Source organism: Anomaloglossus baeobatrachus, chromosome 3 (assembly GCF_048569485.1).
Source record: "Anomaloglossus baeobatrachus isolate aAnoBae1 chromosome 3, aAnoBae1.hap1, whole genome shotgun sequence".
In the NCBI taxonomy this organism is placed as follows: domain Eukaryota; kingdom Metazoa; phylum Chordata; class Amphibia; order Anura; family Aromobatidae; genus Anomaloglossus; species Anomaloglossus baeobatrachus.
In genome coordinates, this window is record NC_134355.1 from 663166292 (window position 1) to 663179669 (window position 13378).

The window sequence follows — 13378 nt, forward strand, 5'->3', positions numbered from 1 at the left end:
ATACTGTGCAGAAGGGCAGATTGCACAATACCCTGTTGTAACAGGGTGCCGGGGGTGCCTCAGGGGGTGTAGTCATGGCCCCATTGCTTGGCAGGCTCACCCCCGGCTCCGCCGTCACTATTGGGACAGGAGATTGCTTGGTGGGGAAGAGTGTGGTGGTAAAGAGGATGCTGTCAGACGTAGGAAGACTCTGCAGATGGAGATCAGTTGAATCAGAAGGCATATTTATTGCACGTATCCTCACACAATAGGCAACAATTTGATAGCGTCGATTCACAACTTCTGCTGAGGGGGAAAACTCTTCTTGTCGTATCCTCTCATGGGGCTGTGCCCGGCTACTCCACTTCATCTGGGCTCCCACTTCGGCTACCACAGACTGGACACACCCCACTCTGTTTCACCATAGAGGACACTCTCTCTTTCCCTTTCCTTCGGTAGCTGTTCGCCCAGCTCCCACACTCTGCCCCCGCTGTTCTTCTCTCCCGTCCCGGACTCGACTGCCTCAAACTCCAACCCCCCTTCTCTACCACACACTCTCCCTCCCCCTGCTACTGCCGGCTCCTCCTTTCTCCTACCCTGTTTCTATGGGACAGCCGTCCCACCCGGCCACTAGGGGAACCATCTATACAGTGCAAACACAGTAAAACATAAACATAACGGTTTTGTCTACCCCTGCGGGGGTATCTTCAGGGGATGAAACTGCGCCTCTTTGTAAGGGGTCCGTCCACCCCTTACATTCCTCCCCTCTTTTTGCCTTGGCCTCCCGGCAAGGCTCGTATCTGTAAAACACAATCTTAGCAGCATGCAAACTTTGATAAAACCCTAAGACCTTCATAAGAAGAAAATAACAACCACTGAGCGCACCAGTTTGGCGCCCGGAGTCCCTCCAAGGGAGCTCCCGGTCTTTGCAGCAGATTTGCCCGGAGGCCATAGCAGGCACTCCCGGTCTTTGCTGGTTTTCTGCCCGGAGGCTTCCACAGCACTCCCGGTCTTTGAAGGCAGGAGCACAAACAATAAAGTCCTCCTTAACATCACAGAGGGAGTCCTCGCACAGTTCAGCATCAGGCTCCTTCCGGGCTCGGTAACTTAAACATGGTTACAACCTTTAAAACTTCACCGGTTCTTCAACACTACCGGTACTTAACACAAATATGTCCCCCTTCTCCGGTCACTGGGGTTCACACGGGGTGATAAGCTCGGAGCCATTCGGCCCGCTGGGCTCTCACATAATCAGAGAGTGATTGACCTGGCAAGCGGCGCAGCCTCCGGAATGGTTCATAGTTGACCGGTGTCTCCGATTCTTCTGGCTCCGGCTATGGCCCCTCAGCTCCCGACGGAGGTGACGGAGTAGCGGGTCGAGATGGCTGTGGACTTCCCATGACGACCACCGGGTGTGTCACCATACTTTGACGAATTGCCAATACCGCCGGCGTCTCCTTTTCTGGCTCAGCTAGCAATCTGGTAGTGACTCCTGGCGACACCGCCAGCATGTTTTTCGGCCGGGTAGTCTCGGCCAGCACCGGTCTCCGCTGTGTACGCCTCCGGCTCTGACACTCTTCCCATTCGATTTCTTGTTGCCATAGTGCGGCCTCTTGGGCAGTGGGCATCCGGGTCACTCCTACGGCAAATAGGCCCCGGCATCCCACTTCTCTCCGGAATTTCACTTTTTCTCCCGGGTACAGAGTCTGCAGACGTTGGGGCAAGCCCTCAGTGTCCAGGTTAACCCGGTTGTAAAAAAAATGATCCCCGGTCTCTTCATCCTCTATAAACCCATAGCCTTCCGCCTGATTGAATTTGACCACAGTGCCAACGGTGCATTGCCGATCAAACTCGTCACTAAGGGGACCGGCCATTATCTCACGGGCCACGGTCTCGGCCAGCAACCTTTCTTGCACGGGATCAGTTTCAGACGGTGGGGACTGTCGTCGGGTCAGGGGCAACGGTTTTACTGGCTCCCAGAAGAACCCCCATTCGTCCTCCTCCAACTCCGGGGCATGCTGCTCTCCCGAGGCCGGAACTTCTGTAGGGGCTGGAGGTCCTGCCTGGACGGGCGCAACCACCTCCGGACTCTGGAGGGGTGTTCCCGGTATCTCACTTCCCGGCTGCAGTGCTGTTTTATAGGTGGCCCGGACTTCCGTAGAGGTTTCACCGGTCACGGCATCCCAGGAAGTGACCCACGTTAATTTCGCGAGCCGCTCCGGACCTCCTGGCACAGCCAGTAGTTTAATAGTGAGTACTTCTTCGGCTGCAGTCTTCCTCGGGCGTCCTCCGCCCAGGCTGGTTGCCACCAGCGCTCCCGCTGCAGCTCGCTGCTTTATCTGAGTCTCCATCTCGCTCCTAGTCGGTTGCTGAGTTGGCGTCTCTTGCAGCTCTTTCTGTAATGGCGCCGGGGACAGTGGATATGCTGGGGAAGGTGGAGGCGGGCCTTCTTTTCCCGCTCTTGCATACACTCCACCCCCAGTCTCGCACATCACGTCGACCCAGCACAGGCGACACCTTTTTTTCTCTGTAACGCCGCCCTCTTCACATGTCTTCACCAACATCTTGGGGCCGGCGCCTCTCCTCTTTGAGCGGCGCACTCTGTACTTCTTTTTCTTCGCCGGCCAGCTCAGGGTTCTTCGCTTGGCGCCAATTCTTCACACGCCCGCTGTATTCGTGAAGACGGCGGCCATCTTACCGCCGTCTTGTGCCTGGTCCAACGCCTTAGGCACCACTTGGTCCTCACATTCAGGGATCGGGACCCCCTGCAGATAATCCGGATCCTGCCGACTACGCCACATGTAACGGGGTGCCGGGGGTGCGTCAGGGAGTGTAGTCATGGCCCCATTGCTTGGCAGGCTCACCCCCGGCTCCGCCGTCACTATTGGGACAGGAGATTGCTTGGTGGGGCAGAGTGTGGTGGTAAAGAGGATGCTGTCAGACGTAGGAAGACTCTGCAGACGGAGATCAGTTGAATCAGAAGGCATATTTATTGCACGTATCCTCACACAATAGGCAACAATTTGATAGCGTCGATTCACAACTTCTGCTGAGGGGGAAAACTCTTCTTGTCGTATCCTCTCATGGGGCTGTGCCCGGCTACTCCACTTCACCTGGGCTCCCACTTCGGCTACCACAGACTGGACCCACCCCACTCTGTTTCACCATAGAGGACACTCTCTCTTTCCCTTTCCTTCGGTAGCTGTTCGCCCAGCTCCCACACTCTGCCCCCGCTGTTCTTCTCTCCCGTCCCGGACTCGACTGCCTCAAACTCCAACCCCCCTTCTCTACCACACACTCTCCCTCCCCCTGCTACTGCCGGCTCCTCCTTTCTCCTACCCTGTTTCTATGGGACAGCCGTCCCACCCGGCCGCTAGGGGAACCATCTATACAGTGCAAACACAGTAAAACATAAACATAACGGTTTTGTCTACCCCTGCAGGGGTATCTTCAGGGGATGAAACTGCGCCTCTTTGTAAGGGGTCCGTCCACCCCTTACACTGTGACGACCCGATAGGCCAGGGTGTCACAAATGCTGAAAAGCCGGCTTCCTTAATTTCATTGAAGCTGAGATCCCTTTCATAAAGGCTGATCTCATTTCGGACTTTGTGCCTTTGCCTATGGATGTCCTGACTGACAAATATACATTTATACTTTATTATAACTATCTGATACTACTTCATTAAAGGAGAGAGCTCGAGCCACAGCTATAGCGCTACTCTAGTATATACCGTGGCGGTGTACAGTTTCGCTATATATAATAGACTGTTGCTGCTTTACTTAGCTATTTCTTTTACAAGCCAGAGTAGAAAGCAAATGTCACAGCTATAGCGCTGCTCTAGTTTATACCATGGCAGTGTGCTGAATTCTGAAGATTTCTGCCTGTTATCCCATCTAATCACTTATTACAAACAAAATGGAGAAAGGGGCTATCTCAAAAACTGTGATCCCTTCAACATCAAGTAAGCCTCCTCGCACATCCAATAAACTGGTTTATGGGAAAAATAATAACAAAAGAGATTCTAAGAAACCAAAAGATAAAGAATCTTCAATAATGTCATCTGTTACAAAAAAAGTGAACGACTCACAATCTTCAGACTTTTACCATAGGAATTGTATCAATGAAGAAGACTACATACAAAAAAGTCATGCAGGAGAAAATCGCCAGTCTGGCGGACCTCAAACAAATTTCATCCCACCCCCGAATTCTGATCCTCTTAATGGTAATAAACAATCATTTACACTTCATGATGACATGGACTTATCTGCTCCAAGCAACAAAAGGAAAGAGATGAATGGGGCATATGAAAACTATATATATATATATATATATATATATATATATATATATATATATATATATATACATATACATTTACCTACGCAAATATACTTACTGACTCCAGCGACGAATCGAAATCCCCAGACAAACAAAGACCCCGATTAGGTTACCCACCACTAGAGTTGAGCGCGGTTCGTGGTTCGTGGTTCTCCAGTTCTAGGCTCGAGTGATTTTGGGGCCTGTTCTAGATCGAACTAGAACTCGAGCTTTTTGCAAAAGCTCGATAGTTCTAGAAACGTTCGAGAACGGTTCTAGCAGCAAAAAACCAGCTAATTCCTAGCTGGCTTTCCGCTGTAATAGTGTAAGTCACTCTGTGACTCACACTATTATGACATTTCAGTGTATAGTGTGCGTGAACAGCGCCTTCAGATCACTGCTGTTTGTATAATGGCGATCGCCATTTTTTTTTTTTTTTTCTTTGTCTTCCTTCCCTAAGCGCGCGCGTCTTGTGGGGCGGGCCAGCATGTCAGCCAATCCCAGACACACACACAGCTAAGTGGACTTTTAGCCAGAGAAGCAACGGCATGTGTGATAGGATGTCCATGTCACATGTCCCTGCATTATAAAACCGGACATTTTCCTCCAGGACACCATTATCTCTTCTGCTTCCTTGGTGTCAGACATCACTGGCGCAGCTCCGTCCTTTGTCCTATCGCCGATACTGGATACGCTGGACAGCATAGGGATAGCACTATCTATCAGTCCTTTTTAAGGGCTCGTACGGGCAGGGTCAGAGTTAAGGTGACAGGTCCTGAAAACAGCGACAGCGTCTGTGTAGCAAAGGTCAGGGATTTCGTCGCTGCATTTCCCCATTAGGAGGGAATAGAAAGGCAGGCTTCCTTTCCCCTACCCAGAGCCCCACAATCCTGGCACTGTACCCTCCTGTCCTCTGCACACTCCAACTCATTATAACTAAGCCATTATACTAGCAAACACTCAGTGTACCTAGTGGCATCCTAAACGTGGCTATTGGACTTTGCTATAGTCCCACTAGTGCAAAGACATTTGCAGCACCTCTGCCTGCATTGCACACTCCAACTCATTATAACTAAACCATTATACTAGCAAACACTCAGTGTACCTAGTGGCATCCTAAACGTGGCTATTGGACTTTGCTATAGTCCCACTAGTGCAAAGACATTTGCAGCACCTCTACCTGCATTGCACACTCCAACTCATTATAACTAAGCCATTATACTAGCAAACACTCAGTGTACCTAGTGGCATCCTAATCGTGGCTATTGGACTTTGCTATAGTCCCACTAGTGCAAAGACATTTGCAGCACCTCTACCTGCATTGCACACTCCAACTCATTATAACTAAGCCATTATACTAGCAAACACTCAGTGTACCTAGTGGCATCCTAAACGTGGCTATTGGACTTTGCTATAGTCCCACTAGTGCAAAGACATTTGCAGCACCTCTGCCTGCATTGCACACTCCAACTCATTATAACTAAGCCATTATACTAGCAAACACTCAGTGTACCTAGTGGCATCCTAAACGTGGCTATTGGACTTTGCTATAGTCCCACTAGTGCAAAGACATTTGCAGCACCTCTGCCTGCATTGCACACTCCAACTCATTATAACTAAGCCATTATACTAGCAAACACTCAGTGTACCTAGTGGCATCCTAAACGTGGCTATTGGACTTTGCTATAGTCCCACTAGTGCAAAGACATTTGCAGCACCTCTACCTGCATTGCACACTCCAACTCATTATAACTAAGCCATTATACTAGCAAACACTCAGTGTACCTAGTGGCATCCTAAACGTGGCTATTGGACTTTGCTATAGTCCCACTAGTGCAAAGACATTTGCAGCACCTCTACCTGCATTGCACACTCCAACTCATTATAACTAAGCCATTATACTAGCAAACACTCAGTGTACCTAGTGGAATCCTAAACGTGGCTATTGGACTTTGCTATAGTCCCACTAGTGCAAAGACATTTGCAGCACCTCTGCCTGCATTGCACACTCCAACTCATTATAACTAAGCCATTATACTAGCAAACACTCAGTGTACCTAGTGGCATCCTAAACGTGGCTATTGGACTTTGCTATAGTCCCACTAGTGCAAAGACATTTGCAGCACCTTTACCTGCATTGCACACTCCAACTCATTATAACTAAGCCATTATAGTAGCAAACACTCAGTGTACCTAGTAGCATCCTAATCGTGGCTATTGGACTTTGCTATAGTCCCACTAGTGCAAAGATATTTGCAGCACCTCTACCTGCATTGCACACTCCAACTCATTATAACTAAGCCATTATACTAGCAAACACTCAGTGTACCTAGTGGCATCCTTAAAGTGGCTATTGGACTTTGCTATAGTCCCACTAGTGCAAAGACATTTGCAGCACCTCTACCTGCATTGCACACTCCAACTCATTATAACTAAGCCATTATAGTAGCAAACACTCAGTGTACCTAGTAGCATCCTAATCGTGGCTATTGGACTTTGCTATAGTCCCATTAGTGCAAAGATATTTGCAGCACCTCTACCTGCATTGCACACTCCAACTCATTATAACTAAGCCATTATACTAGCAAACACTGCTGCCAGTTTAAGGGCCGTAGTTGCATTGTCAGGGATAATTATTCTTTATTATTCTGCTGTTAATAAAGCTAGACCACCGCTGCAATCTACACCACCTCTCAATTTTTACTACCACATTTTCAGTGCACAATCTTGTCGCAATCAACATGAGTGGCAAAATGACAGATGCTGGTGGAAAGGGGAAGAGGCGTAGTGGAAAAGGAAAAAAAGGTTTTGTCCGTGGGGAAGGTGGCAAAGCTCCATTATCATCTGCTGAAGATAGACCATCTACCAGCAAAAGTAAGATGTCTACTACTTACCGTGGACAATCCGATGTGCTCCCTTTTTTACGGACACGAACAACAGGAACAAAGGTAGATGATGGCCAAAAAAGAAAAATGCTTGAATGGATCTCAAGTGGTCCAACAAGTGCCCTCTCAGCCACTTCAAGTACCGCATCCAAAAAACACCAGTCCTCTGAGTTGTCATCCCAATCAAACTTGCTTTCTCCCAGCTCTGAAGTCTCCATCAGCCCTGCACAGTATGGTGGAACTGAGATGGCTGAGTCTGCAGAGCTGTTCAGTCACACTATAGCCTAGGAATCAGAGGTCTGCTCCCAAGCTACAGTGAGTACAGAACAGGAAATGGTCTGCAGTGATGCCCAGAACCTTTGTGACTCTGATTCAGGCCGTGAGGACCAAGTTTCTGAGCATAATGTTGACCCTTTGTCACAAACTGTAACACCTGTGGTTATAGACAATGAGGAACATACTGATGAAGATGAGACGCAGATACCCGATTGGGATGACAACTTAAATATTCGGTCAGGGCAAGAAGAGGCTCGGTCTGAGGGGGAGGGGAGTGCAAACACAACAATTGATGATGAAGTTCTAGATCCCACCTACTGTCAACCCCCAGTCAGGCACTCGAGGAGGTCAACAGAGGCGGTGGAGGAGGATGCAACCGACGACGAAGTTACCTTGCGCCTTCCTGTACAGAGTCGGAGCACTGGTAGCACGTCTACAACTGCATCCTCAGCCACCACTCTGCCTCTGAGCATTATTCGGGGTGGATCAACAGGTCGCATGGCCTCTAAGCCTTGCCTAGCCTGGTCCTTTTTTGACATAGAAAAAGATCGCCCAAATTATGTGATCTGTAAAATTTGTCATGGTTCTCTTAGTAGAGGTCAAAACCTCAGCAGTTTGACAACTTCTTCCATGAATCGTCACATGAATAAATATCATAGGTCCCGGTGGGAAGCTCACTGTGCTGCAATGCGGCCTAGCGGAGCGAACCATCCACGGCCTGCCCCTTCCAGTGCATCCGTGCGCTCTTCATCTTCTAGGACTGTGGGGACAGCTGTCACACCTGTTTTTCCACGCACAACTTCCACCACTGTAACCGCAACAGGCAGTTTGCTTGGTAGGTCGTCAGTTGGTTTGGAAGGGGAAACAAGTGAGTGTGTACAGCTCTCTCAGACATCGATAGCACCAACGTTGGATGAAGGCAACATCATGTCTCCGCCTGCACTTTCCTCACAAACCTGCATTTTTCCAGGGACACCCTACTCAACACCGTCTACACACAGCAGCCAGATCTCTGTCCCTCAGATGTGGTCAAATAAAAGGCCACTTCCTGCGACCCATGACAAAGCTAAGAGGTTGACTCTATCCCTCTGTAAGCTGTTGGCTACCGAAATGCTGCCTTTCCGCCTAGTGGACACACAGGATTTTAGAGACCTTATGTCTGTCGCTGTGCCCCAGTACCAGATGCCTAGTCGCCACTACTTCTCTAAGAAAGGTGTGCCCGCGCTACACCAGCATGTCGCACACAACATCACCGCTTCCTTGAGAAACTCTGTGTGTGAACGGGTGCATTTCACCACCGATACTTGGACCAGTAAGCATGGACAGGGACGTTACATGTCGCTGACTGGGCACTGGGTAACTATGGTGATAGATGGTGAAGGGTCTGCTGCAAAAGTCTTGCCGTCCCCACGACTTGTGTGTCAATCCTCTGTCTGTCCAAGTTCCGCCACTGCTTCTGCATCCTCCACCTCATCTGGGTCCTCCACCTCCGCCCCAAGCCTGCCTGGTCAGGCCACCAGCGTTCTCACTGCGCAGAAGGAATCACGCACCCCTCACTACTATGCTGGCAGCAGAGCGCAATGGCATCAGGCGGTCTTTAGCTTGACATGTCTTGGGAATAAGAGTCACACAGCTGAGGAGTTGTGGTCAGCTCTGCGGTCCGAGTTTAATAAATGGTTGTCTCCACTCAACCTGCAGCCTGGTAAGGCCGTGTGCAACAATGCTGCAAACCTGGGTGCGGCCCTTCGCCTGGGCAAGGTGACACATGTACCTTGTATGGCTCACGTGTTGAACCTTGTCGTCCAGCAATTTTTAACACACTATCCCGGCCTAGATGGCCTTCTGAACAGGGCACGAAAACTGTCTGCTCACTTCCGCTGTTCAAGCGCCGCAGCTGAGCGACTTGCATCGCTCCAGAAGTCTTTCGGCCTGCCGCTTCATCGCCTGAAATGCGATGTGGCGACACACTGGAATTCAACTCTCCACATGTTACAGCGACTGTGGCAGCACCGCCGAGCCCTGGTGCAATACGTCATGACGTATAGCCTGGGCCAACGAGATGCAGAGGTGGGGCAGATCACCCTGATGGAGTGGTCTCAGATCAAGAACCTATGCACCCGTCTGCACAGTTTCGACATGGCGACAAATATGTTTAGCGCTGACAATGCCATTATCAGCATGACGATTCCAGTCATTTACATGCTGGAGCACACGCTAAACACTATTCGGAGTCAGGGGGTGGGACAACAGGAAGGGGAGGAACTACAGGAGGATTCATATGCGCAAGGGACAACAACATCACCAAGGTCCAGACGTTCATCATCACCAACGCAGCAGGCATGGGACCATGGGGGACAGGGATCAACAAGGGCGCATAGTAGCAGGCGAAATGTTGAGGAAGGTGCAGGAGAACATGAAGAAATGGAGGACGAACTGTCCATGGACATGGAAGACTCAGCGGATGAGGGAGACCTTGGTCAAATTTCAGTTGAAAGAGGTTGGGGGGAGATGTCAGAGGAAGAAAGAACGGGTAGCACCTCTATGCCACAAACACAGCGTGGACTTGGTCCGCATGGCTGCGCAAGACACATGAGTGCCTTCTTGTTGCACTACCTCCAACATGACTCTCGTATTGTCAAAATTAGAAGTGATGATGACTACTGGATTGCCACACTATTAGATCCCCGGTACAAGTCCAAATTTTGTGACATAATTCCAGCCATAGAAAGGGACGCACGTATGCAGGAGTATCAGCAGAAGCTGTTACTCGATCTTAGCTCGGCTTTTCCACCAAACAACCGTGCAGGTGCAGGGAGGGAATCTCCCAGTTGTAACTTGCCAAACATGGGACGGTCTCGTCATCTTCAACAGTCTGCCCGTACCAGTAGGACCGTATCTGGTGCTGGTAACAGCAATTTTATGGAATCTTTTCATAATTTTTTTAGACCCTCTTTTGCAAGGCCACCAGAGAAAACAAGTCTGACACATAGTCAACGGCTGGAGAGGATGATACAGGAGAATCTCCAAATGAACATCGATGCCATGACTTTGCAAATGGAGCCTTGCTCCTTTTGGGCTTCAAATCTAGAAAAATGGCCAGAGCTCTCCAGTTACGCCTTGGAGATTTTGTCGTGTCCAGCTGCCAGCGTTGTCTCTGAACGTGTCTTCAGTGCTGCTGGGTGTGTGCTGACAGATAAGCGCACGCGTCTGTCCAGTGACAATGTGGACAGACTGACGTTCATCAAAATGAACAAGTCATGGATCCAGAAGGAATTTACTACCCCTGTGTCATCCTGGGGAGAGTAAATGCTTGTGGATTTGGAATGTGCTTGATGCAAATCTAGCTGTGAAGTGCACAACTAGGGCACAAGTGCTGCCACTGAAGGGGTGTGTGGTGTGGGGCACAATTTTTGGAAAAAAAGGGAGACTCCGCTTGGAGTAACCCTTGCTTGCTGTGTTTTTAAAAGAAGCCAAGATGAACAGAGCTGGAATCAGGAAAGACTTTGCTACCTACCCTGGTGTCATCCTGGGGACGGTTAAGAATAGCGTATTTTTGAATGTGCTTGATGCAAATCTAGCTGTGAAGTGCACAACTAGGGCACAAGTGCTGCCACTGAATGGGTGGGTGTGTGTGGGGCACAATTTTTGGAAAAAAAGGGAGACTCCGCTTGGAGTAACCCTTGCTTGCTGTGTTTTTAAAAGAAGCCAAGATGAACAGAGCTGGGATCAGGAAAGACTTTGCTACCTACCCCGGTGTCATCCTGGGGACGGTTAAGAATAGCGTATTTTTGAATGTGCTTGATGCAAATCTAGCTGTGAATTGTACAACTGGGGCACAAGTGCTGCCACTGAATGGGTGGGTCTGTGTGGGGCACAATTTTTGGAAAAAAAGGGAGACTCCGCTTGGAGTAACCCTTGCTTGCTGTGTTTTTAAAAGAAGCCAAGATGAATAGAGCTGGGATCAGGAAAGACTTTGCTACCTACCCTGGTGTCATCCTGGGGACGGTTAAGAATAGCGTATTTTTGAATGTGCTTGATGCAAATCTAGCTGTGAATTGTACAACTGGGGCACAAGTGCTGCCACTGAATGGGTGGGTCTGTGTGGGGCACAATTTTTGGAAAAAAAGGGAGACTCCGCTTGGAGTAACCCTTGCTTGCTGTGTTTTTAAAAGAAGCCAAGATGAACAGAGCTGGGATCAGGAAAGACTTTGCTACCTACCCTGGTGTCATCCTGGGGACGGTTAAGAATAGCGTATTTTTGAATGTGCTTGATGCAAATCTAGCTGTGAAGTGCACAACTAGGGCACAAGTGCTGCCACTGAATGGGTGGGTGTGTGTGGGGCACAATTTTTGGAAAAAAAGGGAGACTCCGCTTGGAGTAACCCTTGCTTGCTGTGTTTTTAAAAGAAGCCAAGATGAACAGAGCTGGGATCAGGAAAGACTTTGCTACCTACCCTGGTGTCATCCTGGGGACGGTTAAGAATAGCGTATTTTTGAATGTGCTTGATGCAAATCTAGCTGTGAATTGTACAACTGGGGCACAAGTGCTGCCACTGAATGGGTGGGTCTGTGTGGGGCACAATTTTTGGAAAAAAAGGGAGACTCCGCTTGGAGTAACCCTTGCTTGCTGTGTTTTTAAAAGAAGCCAAGATGAACAGAGCTGGGATCAGGAAAGACTTTGCTACCTACCCTGGTGTCATCCTGGGGACGGTTAAGAATAGCGTATTTTTGAATGTGCTTGATGCAAATCTAGCTGTGAAGTGCACAACTAGGGCACAAGTGCTGCCACTGAATGGGTGGGTGTGTGTGGGGCACAATTTTTGGAAAAAAAGGGAGACTCCGCTTGGAGTAACCCTTGCTTGCTGTGTTTTTAAAAGAAGCCAAGATGAACAGAGCTGGGATCAGGAAAGACTTTGTTACCTACCCTGGTGTCATCCTGGGGATGGTTAAGAATAGCGTATTTTTGAATGTGCTTGATGCAAATCTAGCTGTGAATTGTACAACTGGGGCACAAGTGCTGCCACTGAATGGGTGGGTCTGTGTGGGGCACAATTTTTGGAAAAAAAGGGAGACTCCGCTTGGAGTAACCCTTGCTTGCTGTGTTTTTAAAAGAAGCCAAGATGAACAGAGCTGGGATCAGGAAAGACTTTGCTACCTACCCTGGTGTCATCCTGGGGACGGTTAAGAATAGCGTATTTTTGAATGTGCTTGATGCAAATCTAGCTTTGAATTGTACAACTGGGGCACAAGTGCTGCCACTGAATGGGTGGGTCTGTGTGGGGCACAATTTTTGGAAAAAAAGGGAGACTCCGCTTGGAGTAACCCTTGCTTGCTGTGTTTTTAAAAGAAGCCAAGATGAACAGAGCTGGGATCAGGAAAGACTTTGCTACCTACCCTGGTGTCATCCTGGGGACGGTTAAGAATAGCGTATTTTTGAATGTGCTTGATGCAAATCTAGCTGTGAAGTGCACAACTAGGGCACAAGTGCTGCCACTGAATGGGTGGGTGTGTGTGGGGCACAATTTTTGGAAAAAAAGGGAGACTCCGCTTGGAGTCACCTTGCGGTGTTTTACATGATTTTAGAAGGGCGTGCCATGCCTATATCTGTGTGTCCTCCTCTTTTTCCTTGTCCAGCTGTTTTGTTTTCGCATGAGTATATGTCCTTGTCACTTTCCCATGTGTTTGTGTTGTGTTGTGAGTTGTTTGTCACCTTTTGGACACCTTTGAGGGTGTTTTCTAGGTGTTTTTATGTGTTTGTGATTGCCTGCCATAGTTTCCTATGCAGTTCGAGTTCGGTTCGTCGAACGTTCGACGAGCCGAACTCGAACGGGACCTCCGTTCGGCGAGCCGACCTCGAGCCGAACCGGGACCGGTTCGCTCATCTCTACCCACCACATATTCAGCTTCAGATACCTCAGTT